Source organism: Callorhinus ursinus, unplaced genomic scaffold (assembly GCF_003265705.2).
Source record: "Callorhinus ursinus isolate GAN/ISIS: 27379988/994484 unplaced genomic scaffold, GSC_fseal_2.0 scaffold9, whole genome shotgun sequence".
Lineage (NCBI taxonomy): Eukaryota > Metazoa > Chordata > Mammalia > Carnivora > Otariidae > Callorhinus > Callorhinus ursinus.
The window spans coordinates 41,208,480-41,221,263 of NW_027397071.1; the positions used below are offsets into that span (position 1 = coordinate 41,208,480).

A 12,784-nucleotide genomic window follows, 5' to 3' on the forward strand; every position below is an offset into this window, starting at 1 on the left:
GCAAAAGTTTTAAATTTTGATAAAGTCCAATATATTAATTTGTTTATTTATGGATAATGTTTGGGGGTTTGTATCAAATGTTAGAATTAACAATATTTGGGGGGGAACAGTATGAAGATTGCTGTAAAGGTATACTACTGAATGGGATTACCTAGGAATAGAAGAATATAGAAGGGTATAAACTTGAATACTATTCCCTAAAGTACACCAAATTTTACATGTGAGAAAGATGAGAGATATCCAGCAGAGAAATAAGGATGGATCAGCCTGTGAGATAAGAACACAGAGAATGGGATTAAAAACCAGGGGAGTAAGTCGGAGGGGGAGACGAACCATTAGAGACGATGGACTCTGAAAAACAAACTGAGGGTTCTAGAGGGGAGGGGGGTGGGGGGATGGGTTAGCCTGGTGATGGGTATTAAAGAGGGCACATTCTGCGTGGAGCACTGGGTGTTATGCGCAAACAATGTATCATGGAACACTACATCAAAAACTAATGATGTAATGTATGGTGATTAACATAACAATAACAAATTATTAAAAAAAACAATTGATGAAATTGTTTCAGAAGAGAAAGGATGATCAGCTGTGTTAAATCTCCCTAAAAGTCAAGAGAGGTGGAGTCTAAGAGCTGATGTTGGAATAACAATGAGGTAGCTAATGGTGACTTCCAAATAAAGTAAACTTCTGATTGTTAATTCAAGAAGGCATCCACAAGAAAGTAAGTGTAGTCCATGCTTTTGAAAAATTTTTTCTTTTATATTACTGAACAAAATGTCTCAGACTGTAGGGGTGGGATTATAGGATTTTTTTTTTAAGTCAGGATGAAAGATATATCATGCTCTTACGCTAATGACAATATTACAGTGGAAATGGAGAAAGCTAATGATGTTGAAAAGAAAAAGGAAATATTGAGGAGTTTCTTCAAAAGAGTAACAAGCAATAGGATCTGTACCCACGGAGGGTTTGATCTTAGAAATGAGAGGACTAGTTTGTTATTAAAATATGAGGGAAGGCAAATAATGTGGGAATAGAACTGTAGATGGGATGGTGGATTTGTTTTGTTTGTAGAAACACACAGACATATTGTGACAGGTTTTTTTTTAATTAAAATAAGAAGCAAAGTATTGAGTCAAATTATGTCCTTTTATTGTGACTTTTATGTGACCATTATTGCCACATCATTATGGATCCATATAGATAAGATCTGTTTTTGCTTTATTCTTTCTTGAAATGTTCACCTGGTGAATGTTTTATTTTCAAATATTTTGAAGCTTAGAAAACTATCTCTCATTTCTATGCATGGTTTTGAGTTCTGAAACATACCCCATGCTAGCTCAGAGATTACCTAGTCCTAAATGTGCTTATTTAAAAGAAAAATAACTTAATTTGCCTAGTCCCTACTCACGCTTCTAGTAGCTTTATCGCATGGAACTAATCAGATTTCTCCTCCCAGCTCATATCACTGTTCCAGTTCTGACATCAAGATTGTCAGTTTCCATGAGTCATAAGCAATAGAAAATAACAGTGCCAATCTTCAGTGCCATCACTCTGGACTAGTTTTGTCATTGTTCTGACATTGCAGTACACAGAAATAAATCACTGCCAGTAGGATACATGTAAACCAAATCTGGAACTTCCAGATGGGATTAATTTTCTATTCCCTAGACCACACCCTTTCAGTTGTCTTGGAACAGTAGTGACTAATATAGAGGCTCTTCTATTTGCCTGGCTATAATCAAGTTAAGGAAACTTTTATAAGAATTTGTCAAAAAGACAAAAGTGTGACTGTGAGAACAAGCGAATAGTACTAAAGAACTTGAGATATTTGCCATGCAAATTATTTGATAACTGCATGGAATGTTCTTGGTACTTAAATATATGTTCAATAAAATGAGCTCAGTAACACAGAAGATAAATTATTAATACAAAACCCCAAATTTTAGCCCAAACTCCTTCTACACAAGAACTTCCTCTTTTGCATTTGTTCTATCAAAGACCATATTAGCATAATTAATTCTACACAAGACATAGAAAACATTAAAAAAAAAGTTTCAAAAAAATTCCTGGTTATTTGGGATTTGCTTCATTCTATTTCCCTATCTTAGAATTTTCTGGTAAGCCATATAGTAAAAAAATTCATTTGACTTTGTTAACTAAGTATTGTTAAGATTTATTAGACTTCTATTTTTCATAATGTGTCTATATCTATGTATCTACTTCAAAAAGAATATAAGTTCCTTGGAACATACATTAAAATAGATGATCTAAAAATATTACAAATACTATAGGACCAAATATTTAAGATTAGTATTTTCTATTTTAGCAATATTTTTAGGGATTTAAATGGTCTATAATGGAGGTAGAATGAGGAATTGTCATTTAGACACAATATGCAGAATCAAAGTTGTCTGCCTAACTTAGGGTGCTCTCTAAATATATAGTTAGAGAGTAAAAAATATGAAAATACTGTTTGTGAGGAGGTGTAGCATTAGAAGAATCCTTAAAGATGAAATGGAATGAGACTAATAACTTACATAAGTTTCTACCATTTGTTGAACAAATTGAATACTAAAATCTAGAAATTGTCAAAGATAAAATATGAGGCAGGAGTTGTAAGAACACAGATATGATATTGGTGTTTTCACAAGGCATGGTGTCATGTGGCATATTGGGAAAGGGGAGTGGAAGAAGGCTCATCTCCCACCCTAACACATAAAGTCTCCCTAGAACGCAGGGAATGTCTTCATGCACACATACATGTTGTCTTGCCCTCCTTCTCTTCTTAGGGTCTTGATTAGTTGACATTATGAGTGAGTAAATGCATTCATATTAGATTAGGCTCTGACAAATTTTCTGGGACAAGTTAATGCTTCCTGGGACACACACACATAAATGCACCATAATATGCAAATGACAATAAAATTACAGTCTGTAAGGGGTTCCTTATGAAATAGAGCTAACCATAATCAAGGTATTTGGAATACTGAAATTACAAGAGCAAAATGAGAGCCTTGACTGCTTGTCTATGTTGAATGGGCAGTGGGCACTTAAAGAGATGGAAAAATGAAATAAGGTAAAGCAAGAGAGACAATGAACTTTTCTTATTCAGAATGTTCTTTGAGTCTGATTGTCCCTATATTTCTACCATATGTCTCCCATTAAATGTTAAGCATTATTCAATCTGTAATAAAATCATAACCTGATATAACTAAAGACATCTAAAATACAATTGGGAAATGGAGACTCTCTTAAGGTTTTTGAAGATCCTTTCTGATTTAGACTTTGAATTTTATTCACATTGACACTGGCTCTGTCATGCCCAAAAAGACAATATTAAGGGAAAAAAGAAATATTGACTTATGTCTTCAGAGGAGTAATGTTCCAATCTACGTAAAAGTAGTATAAAACGTGATAAAGTTTCCCACCCACACTGAAAATAGATTGTCATGAGCAAGAAAAATCTTATAAGATCTGAGGACCCAATATAGTTTTAAGATAAAATCCTTCTAATTACAGAAATTATTTTCCAAATTGGATGAATAAATTCAATATACTTTTTGTGGTTACTGCTTTTTTTTTTTTTACTTCTTTGTATAGATAAAAGATAAATTGATAGGCACTACTGAAAACTGTAGTATCAGTAGAAAACCCCACTTTGTAATAGTGAGTCTTCTACAACAGAAGGTAGTGCCTTCAAACAGATGTTAGATCTCTCCTGGCAGTGAGAACTTCAAAGCTGAATAAAACTCACAAAGGGTGTAATGTGGCATCAGCAAAGTCATTCAACTGCTAGGCATATCGTATATTTACTCCCAAATAGAGATTATATATCAGGCAATACAGCACAAAACCTTGAAGGGCTTCATTATTGCTTTTGATTTTGCTGATTGCTTATTAACTGACTCTCTTCAGCCACCTGGTTGTTCTAAATGAAAAGAATCCACTTGTATTCTAACTGATTATTGGCACAGTGATTGAAAGAGGGAATCATTCCAAGAACATGTTTAGTATGCCTTTGACCATGTGCAAAGCAACCAATAAGGAGGATAGCTTGCTGAATAGAGCCCGTTACACTTGATACATCTGCAAATAACTGCAAATTGAAAGATTGCAAACTAATACAAAGACTACAAGGACACTCTAAAGAAGCATTTCTTATATTTAACTTCTCAATGGGCACAAATATGGAGGTCATGCTGTGAGTATTTGACACCTGTACCTCTCTTGGAATTCTACTTAAAATAATTTTAACTCTAACCATGAGAAAAAAATATTACTTTTATTTTAGCTAACATACCTAAACTTTAGCTAGCATGCCTTACCTAAGGCATTCTTAAGTATCCTAGTGATTCTGATAAACTACATCCTTTTAATGTTTAAATAGTTTTCAGACAAAAGCTTGGTTATAATGAATAGCCCTGAATGATTTCTTATATATCTTTATTCCAGCAGTAGTGTTGTGTCCCTAATATATGCTTTCCTTGTCATTTAGTTATATGCCTGGGTTGTTAAAATTTTCTCATGTCCACACCTATCTTTCTCTCTGTGTGGAAATACAGTCAAATTATTGCTGGAGCACTGTCTCAACACCGTTCCCATATTTTGCTTCCTACCAACACTTTTCATATACAGTGATGAAAGACAAGCAGGAAAGCACTGAGATAGGAGTTTTGTATGGAAATTGTATGGTAATCTCCACATAACCCAGTTTTAATGGTCCTAATCTCCTCCCCGTGAAACAGGCACTCCATTTATATGTAGGTCCTCAATTCTTTTTTCTAGGTCCATGGTGCCTGGTAATTGTTAAAAGTTAATAGTCTCATTGTAGAAAATTATCTCAATGAATCATCTCAATTCTAATAGGTCAACTATGACTAGATACTGTTGCGTTTCCTACAAATGCAGATTTAATGTTGCCAAAATGGCAGTCTTCCCAACAGAGTACTCTCTGCCAGCAGAGGAACATGTCAAGTCATTGACTAAATTATCATTCTTATATAACCTTTACTTTTAAGCTTCAGTCATCCTTCTTTCTGGTGAGAAATTAGCCTTAAAAATGAAAAGAAAAAGGAGAGGTTTAAAAAAGGACAAATGCATTTTAAATCCTTCTTATTTTGTGTTTCTCTACAGGGCTTGCAAGTTTTCAAAAATTGTCAGAGCTAACACATAAGTTCTAGTGTGAAATAAAATCTCCTTAAGAGAAGACTATAAGGTACATTTTAATCTTATATCTTTCAGAGAACCCCATGTTTAAAATACAGATAGCATTCTAAAAGTATAGTAATTTTATAGGCTTGGGAATAAAAGGCTATAAGAGAATGTCAAACTGCAGGTCTCAAAGTGGCACTGAAGTGAAATATGATGGATTATTCCTGTCAGGATACTAGAATCTATATTCTTCTCTTAGTGAATGCATACTCTCAAAGTCCAGCAATTAGGCTTCCATAAGCTTCTTCAGTGTTTAAAGCTGGGCACAGTTCAACCAAGAGCAACAATTTTGCATCATTTGCCTTTAGACACAAGAAATTTAACAGTATTCTTCTATTAACTGACTGTACAACTGAGAGGGAGATGGCCTGGAAACAAGATATTAGATAAATCTGTAATGTGTTTTTCCCATTGTTATAACTGATTTGTTAGAGGAGGTTTAGTCATGTGACATCTTAGTTTTCCTCCAGAAGTTCTCATGTCTTACTGAGAATCATAATTGCATTGCTACTTGGCATTTGTAAGTTTATTTTTTTCAAAGTTAGTATAAAACAGAATTTTGATTTTTCCCCCTTATTTTCAGTTATCATTTCCTAAAGTTGCTGTGGAAGAAAAAGTAATTGCATATGAGTGTTTTACACAAAATAATGGATTGAAGAGATGGACTAAGCAACCAATTGGCTTTTCAAAGTTTCTTGATAGAGAAAAGAAAAGGGTTAAAAATACATAAATTAAAACTTTTGTAGGGAGGGAATGAATCTGTTTTACTATGGAAACTTATCTATGTTCTCTTTCTATCTTTAATTACCTGCATTGTTCATTCATTCATTCATAAAGTCAACAAATATTTAGTGACCACTACATGACAGGAACTGGGCTATGTTAATGAACAGAGCAGGCAGTATTCTTGCCCTGATAGACCTTATAACTGAGAAATCAGATCCATTCCAGGAAGGAAGGCTTCTCGCATACCCTGCACTCCCAGTATGGGTTGCATCATATCTCTCTCTTTACCTCTACAAAGTGTTTGAAGATTCAGCACATTAAAACCAAAACCTGTTTTTCAGTTGTTGATGTTTGAGACTTTGGTTTTTAATGCATACATTTCTATTGTAAAAGAGAATAAGGATAAGATATCTGAGGGTATGAAGAAGAAACCTAGAATGAAACATACAAGGGAGAAGAACACATCAGAGGTTTAGCAAATGGGATCTGAGAAATCAGGGTCAAAATGTCAAGGAGTGACATTCCAGTATGTGATGTTGGCTCCAGAACCTCATCAGCTAAGAACTTAGAAGGAGTAGCCATTCATCTGTTCCAGGACTTTCCAGCTTTCCTCTGAGAATGCTGATAGGAACAGTCTTTTTTTAAAGATTTTATTTATTTACTTATTTGAGAAAGAGAGAGTGTGTGGCAGGGAGGGGCAGAGAGAGAGGGAGAGAAAAGTCTTAAGCAGGCTCTGCACTGAGCACAGAGCCTGAGGCAGGGCTCTGATGACCTTGAGATCATCATGCATTTTTAAATCTCCTCTCTTCTCTCCCCACCCACCCCTTTATTTCTCTCTCTCCACCTCCCCCCTTTCCCTCTCATATACACACAAATATTTTTCTCAGAAGGATTTTTAAAAGTGTTTAGTTTATGGGGCACCTGGGGGGCTCAGTCAGTTAAACGGCTACCTTCAGCTCAGGTCATGATCTCAGGGTCCTGGGATCGAGCCCCGCATCAGGCTCCCTGCTCAGCCCTGCTCTGTTTGCTGCTCCCCCTGCTTGTGCTCTCTCTCTCTCTCTCTCTGTCAAATAAATAAATCTTTTAAAAAAGTGTTTAGTTTGTAAATACAATATCCAAGGAATAAAATTACAGACCATCAAATATATTGTGCATCTATCATCCTTTAAATAAAGTATGTATGTGTGCATGTATATGTACCTGTGTATGTGTGTGTGTGTGTGTGTGTGTGTGTGTGTGTGTGTGTGTGTGTGTGTGTGTTACTATTTGGTTGACAGGACAGAAGGCCTCTGGTTTTGGTTCAGTTTCTGTACTATATTTGAAAAAGCAACAGAACCAAAAAGTGATGTCTCTGTCCAGAAGACCTACCAGGGTGAGTGTCTTTGGACTTTGCTATAGAGACTTGTTACTCAAAGTGTGGCTTATGGATCAGCAGCATCAATTTCACCTGGTTGTAGAACAAATAAATAATGATGCTTCAAAGATACCTACCTATGTGTAACCATGAGAGTCTGTAAGTTATATGACATGGCAAAAAAGATTTTATATGTGTAATTAAATAAGATCCTGCATTATCCTGGAAGGCCCAATATAATCATAAGGATTTTTACAAGAGGGAAGAATGATTGTCAGAGAATTGGGATAAGACTATGCAAGCAGAAGTAGTTGTGATAGGAGGCCATGAGCAAAGGAATGCAAACAGAAGCTGGAAAGGGTAAGTTAACAGATATACCCTCAAAGCCTCCAGAAGGAATACAAACATCTGCAAACATTATTGAAACTGATTTTGGATTTCTGATCTCTAGAACTGTAAATAAGTTTGTATTGTTTTAATCCAGTATGTTTGTGGGAATGAGCTATAGCAGTACCAGGAAATTAATATGCCCACCTTGGAATTGATTAAAAATGCCATCTCAAGCCCCACTCCAGATTTACTAAATAAGAATCTGCATTTTAACAAGCTATCTAGTTAATTCATATGCACGTTAAGGTTTGAGAAGCACTGCTTAGCTTTATAATCTTTTTAAAACTTACATTATTCACTTATCCAAGCAAAAGACTTAATCATATCGACCAGTTGCCAATGTATTAAAACTTTTGTCATGACACAGTAAAGCCATTTAAAATCAATGAGAAAATTACTGATCCAAGTGTTTCTTCTGTTTGCAGATCCAAAGTACTTATTTTGATTTCCTTACTATCTTGGATACATGGGAACTGAATTAAATAACAGGAAGCTACAGAATATGAACAAAAAGAAAAAAAAAACTGTTAAACATTCAGATGTTTTCATCTGCAGATCCAGATACCTAATTAGCTGGATTTTTTTTTTCTTTTTGGATTCAGACGTTTTGTTACAGTTTAATTTACTAGGCCGCTCTTGTCCTCTTTTGTTTCAGACTACTAAGGAAGAATTACATCACTGTAATAGGAGATGATCTCTAGTATTGACTTTATCACAAGACAAGCAGTTAATTCTCAGTAAATACTCACTGGCAATAACAAAGCCGTAACTAAACTGTAACTACCTTTGACTGTGTTTGTGCGTGGACTAAGTGGTTAGCTAGGCATTTTTGCTATCTGACCCTTATATTTGGCAGCCACAACTATGAACCAACGTGGTGGTAAACAGTGACTTCAAATAACTATTTGACTTCAAATAACAATTACTTTGACATAAGAATCTTCTCCTGAATATCAAATTTTGTGTCAAAATATATGTGTTCTTTTATTCAGGGATAATTTTTTTTCTTTTCCTTCATAGACTATACAAGTATAATTGATAAAGTATATATATAAAGTATAAAATGGATATATTTTAAATAGTATATACTCTTGTAACTATCAGCAAAATCCCAAAGCAAGATGAGCCTATATCCACCACTCCCAAAAGTTTCCTTGTGTCTTTTTGTAACCTCCTGCTCAATTCCCTCAACGCCTAATCCTTAGGCAAACTCTGATTTGCTTTTCTGTCACTATAGTTATTTCTGTCACTAAAGACTTAGTTTCCATTTTTTAGAATTTTATGTGGATGCAGTCACACAAAATGTACTTTTTACTAGTTTCCTTTTTCTCAAAATAATTAATATTCATCTATGTTGTTGCTCATGTCAAGAGTTCAATTTTACCCCCCAGGCAGCATTCCATTATAAGTATATACCACAATTTATTTATCCATTCACCTTTTGATGGATATTTGAGTTATTTCTAGATTTGTGCTATTGCAAATAAACTTGTGATGAATATTTATGCACAAGTCTTTGTATGGCTATATGTTTCCAATTCCCTTGTGTAAATACTTAGGAGCAAAATGTCTAGGTCATATGTTAATTACATATCTAAATTTTAAAGAAAATAACCAAGTGTTTACAAAGTGTTGTAGCATTTTACATTCCCACAAACAGTTCTTGGGCAGTCTTATCGACTTTTGGTATTGTTAGTCTTTAATTTTATGTATATTAATAGATATGTAATTGTATCTCATTGTAGTTACTATTTGCATTTCCCTAATGACTACTGATGTTTGGCATCTTTTCGTAGGCTTACTTGCCATCCACATATCTTCTTTGGTGAATTGTCAAAGTATTTTCTCTCTTTTTAAATTGGGATGTTTTCTATAATTGATTCTTGAATAATCTTTATCTAAATATAAATCCTTTATCAAATGATGTGATTTTTAATATTTTGCCAGATTTGTGGCCTTTTCATTTTTTAACAATATATTTTGCAGAACACTCGAGTTAATTTTGAGGAAATCCAATTTATCATTTTTTAAATTTATTTTGCTTACTGTGTCATATCTAAGAGAATTTTTGCCTAGCTCAGGTTATAAGGAATTTGTCCTTTATTGTTTTTTTCTTCCAGAAGTTTTATAGTTTTAGGTTTAACATTCAGGCCTATGATTATATATATTTGGTTAATATTGGTGTATAGTATAAAGTATAAACATTTTATTGGTTATTTAATTTTTCTAGTACTATCTATTGAAAAAATTACTCTTTCTCCACTGAATTGTCTTAGTACCTATATTAGGGTTCTCTAGAGAAAAAGAACAAATAGGATGAATTTCAGGTGTACAGTATCATGACTGAACAATTCCATACATCACCCAGGGCTCATCATGACAAATGTACTTTTTAATCCCAATCTCCTGTTTTAAGCATCCTCCCTACCCACCTCCTCTCTGACAACCATCAGTTTATTCTCAATAGCTGAGTCTGTTTCTTAGTTTGTCTCTTTTTTTCCTTTTGCTCATTTGTTTTGTTTCTTAAATTCCCATATGAGTGAAATCCTATGGTATTTGTCTTTCTCTGACTCATTTCATTTAGCATTATACTCTCTACCTCCATCCATGTTGTTGCAAATGGCAAGATCTCATTCTTTTTTAAGGCTGAGTAGTATTCCACTTTATGTATATGCCATATCATCTTCATCCATTCATCTTTTGATGTACACTAGGGCTGCAGATAATTTAGCTATTATAGATAATTAGCTATTGTAGATAATGCTGCTATAAACATAGGGGTGTATGTATCCCTTCAAATCAGTATTTTTATTTATTTACTTATTTGACAGAGAGAGGGAACACAAGCAGGGGGAGTGGGAGAGGGAGAAGCAGGCTTCCCACGGAGCAGGGAGCCTGATGTGGGGCTCGATCCCAGGACCCTGGGATCATGACCTGGGCCAAAGGCAGATGCTTAATGACTGAGCCACCCAGGCAGCCCATCAAATCAGTATTTTTGTATCCTTATGGTCAATACTAAGTAAGGCTGATACTTGATGGTGGAGTAGTTCTATTTTTAACTTTTTTGAGGAAACTCTGTACTGTTTTCCAGAGTGGCTGTTCCAGTTTGCATTCCCACCAATAGTGCAAGAGGGTGCCTTTTTCTCTTCATCTAACATGTGTTTTTCTGGTTTTGATTTTAGCCATTCTGACTGGTGTGAAGTGATATCTCATTGTACTTTTGATGTGCATTTCCCTGATGATAAATGATTTTGAGCATTTTTTCATGTGTCTGTTGGTCATCAGAATGTCTCCTTTGGAGAAATGTCTGTTCATGTCTTCTGTCCATTTTTTAATTGGATTGTTTTTTGGATGTTGTATACATTCTTTATGCATTTTACACACTAACCCTTTATTTGATATGTCATGTGCAAATGTCTTCTCCCATTCAGTAGGTTGACTTTTAGTTTTGTTGATTGTTTCCTTCTCTGTGCAGGAGCTTTTTATTTTGATGAAGTCCCAGTAGTTTGTTTTTGCTTTTGTTTCCTCACCCCAGGAGACACATCTAGAAAAATGTTGTTAGAACTATTATCAGAGACATTATCACCTGTGCTCTCTTCTAAGAGTTTTATGGTTTCAGGTCTCCCATTTAGGTCTTTAATCCATTTTGAGTTTATTTTTGTGTATAAGAAAGTGGTTCAGTTTCATCCTTTTGCGTATAGATGACCAGTTTCCCCAATGCTATTTGTTGAAGAGACTGTCTTTTTCCCATTGGATATTCTTTCTGCTTTGTTGAAGACTAATTGACTATATAATTGTGAGTTTATTTCTGGGTTTTCTATTCCCTTCCATTGATCTATGTGTCTCTTTTTTTGTGCCAGTACTATACTGTTTTGATCACTATAGCTTTGTAATTAATATAACATGAAGTCTGGAATTGTGATTCCCTCAGCTTTGTTTTTCTTTTTCAAGGTTGCTTTGGCTATCCAGGGTCTTTGGTGGTTGGGTACAAATTTTAGGGTTATTTGTTCCAGTTCTGTGAAAAATGTTGTTGGTATTTTGACAGGGGTTGCATTGAATGCATAGATTGCTTTGGGTAGTATAGACATTTTAACAGTATTTGTTCTTCCAATCCATGAACATGGAATACCTTTCATTTCTTTGTGGCATCTTCAATTTCTTTTACCATTGTTTTATAATTTTTAGAGTACAGATCTTCACCTATTTAATTAGATTTATTCCTAGGTATTTTATTATTTGTGGTGCAGGTATAAATGGGATTTTTTCCCTTATTTCTCTTTCTGCAGCTTCATTAATAGTGCACAGACATGCAACAGATTTCTGTACATTAAATTTGAATCCTGTGACTTTACTGAACTCATTGATCAGCTCTCATAGTTTTTTGATGGAGTCTTTCAGGTTATTTATATATAGTATTTTGTCATCTGAAATACTGGAAGTTTTACTTCTTATCAATTTAGATGACTTTTATTTCCTTTTGTTGTCTGATTTCTGTGGTTAGGATATTCTTATGTATATATTTGAGTATTTTGGGGGAATAGTTTATTAGAAACAGTTTGATACATTTAGTTCTTGCTTATATGTTTTCTCGGGAGAGTCTGGAGCAGCCTTTAATGTATGACTAATTTTTTTTTTTTCTCGCTACTGAGGCAAAACACTATGGAGTACTTTACCCACTGTGCCATGAGTTAAGTGGTTTTTCAGTCTGGCCCTGTGTAAGCTCTAAGAATTGTATCTATAAGTTTTCTCTAGTAGTTCTTTTCCCAGAAGTGGTAGTTTCTCTCATGAATACACTTAGTACACTCTGCATGCCTCTGGTTCTTCACCTATTCCCTTTCTCTCTCTCAGAAAAACAATCTGATTTTAAAAATGGGCAGAGAACCTGAAAAGATATTTTCCAAAGAAGATCTACAGATGGCCAACAGACATATGAAAAGATGCTCAACATCATCAATCATCAGGGATATGCAAATCAAACAACAATGGGCTATCACATTACACCAGTTTGAATGGCTAAAATCAAAATGACAAGAAACAATGAATGTTGGCTAGGGTATGGAGGAAAAAGAACGCTTGTGCACTGTTGGTAGGAACGTAAATTAG

At 34.6% G+C, this 12,784-nt stretch overlaps 1 long non-coding RNA gene across 1 annotated transcript; it reads left to right on the plus strand.

The window, feature by feature from the left end:
• The first annotated feature begins 4,086 nt into the window (after positions 1–4,086).
• LOC141373372 (uncharacterized) lies at positions 4,087–8,190 on the plus strand. The gene is made up of 3 exons (XR_012379278.1): positions 4,087–4,201; positions 5,134–5,215; positions 8,107–8,190. It is a non-coding gene; the product is annotated as an uncharacterized lncRNA (long non-coding RNA).
• Positions 8,191–12,784: the final 4,594 nt, after the last annotated feature.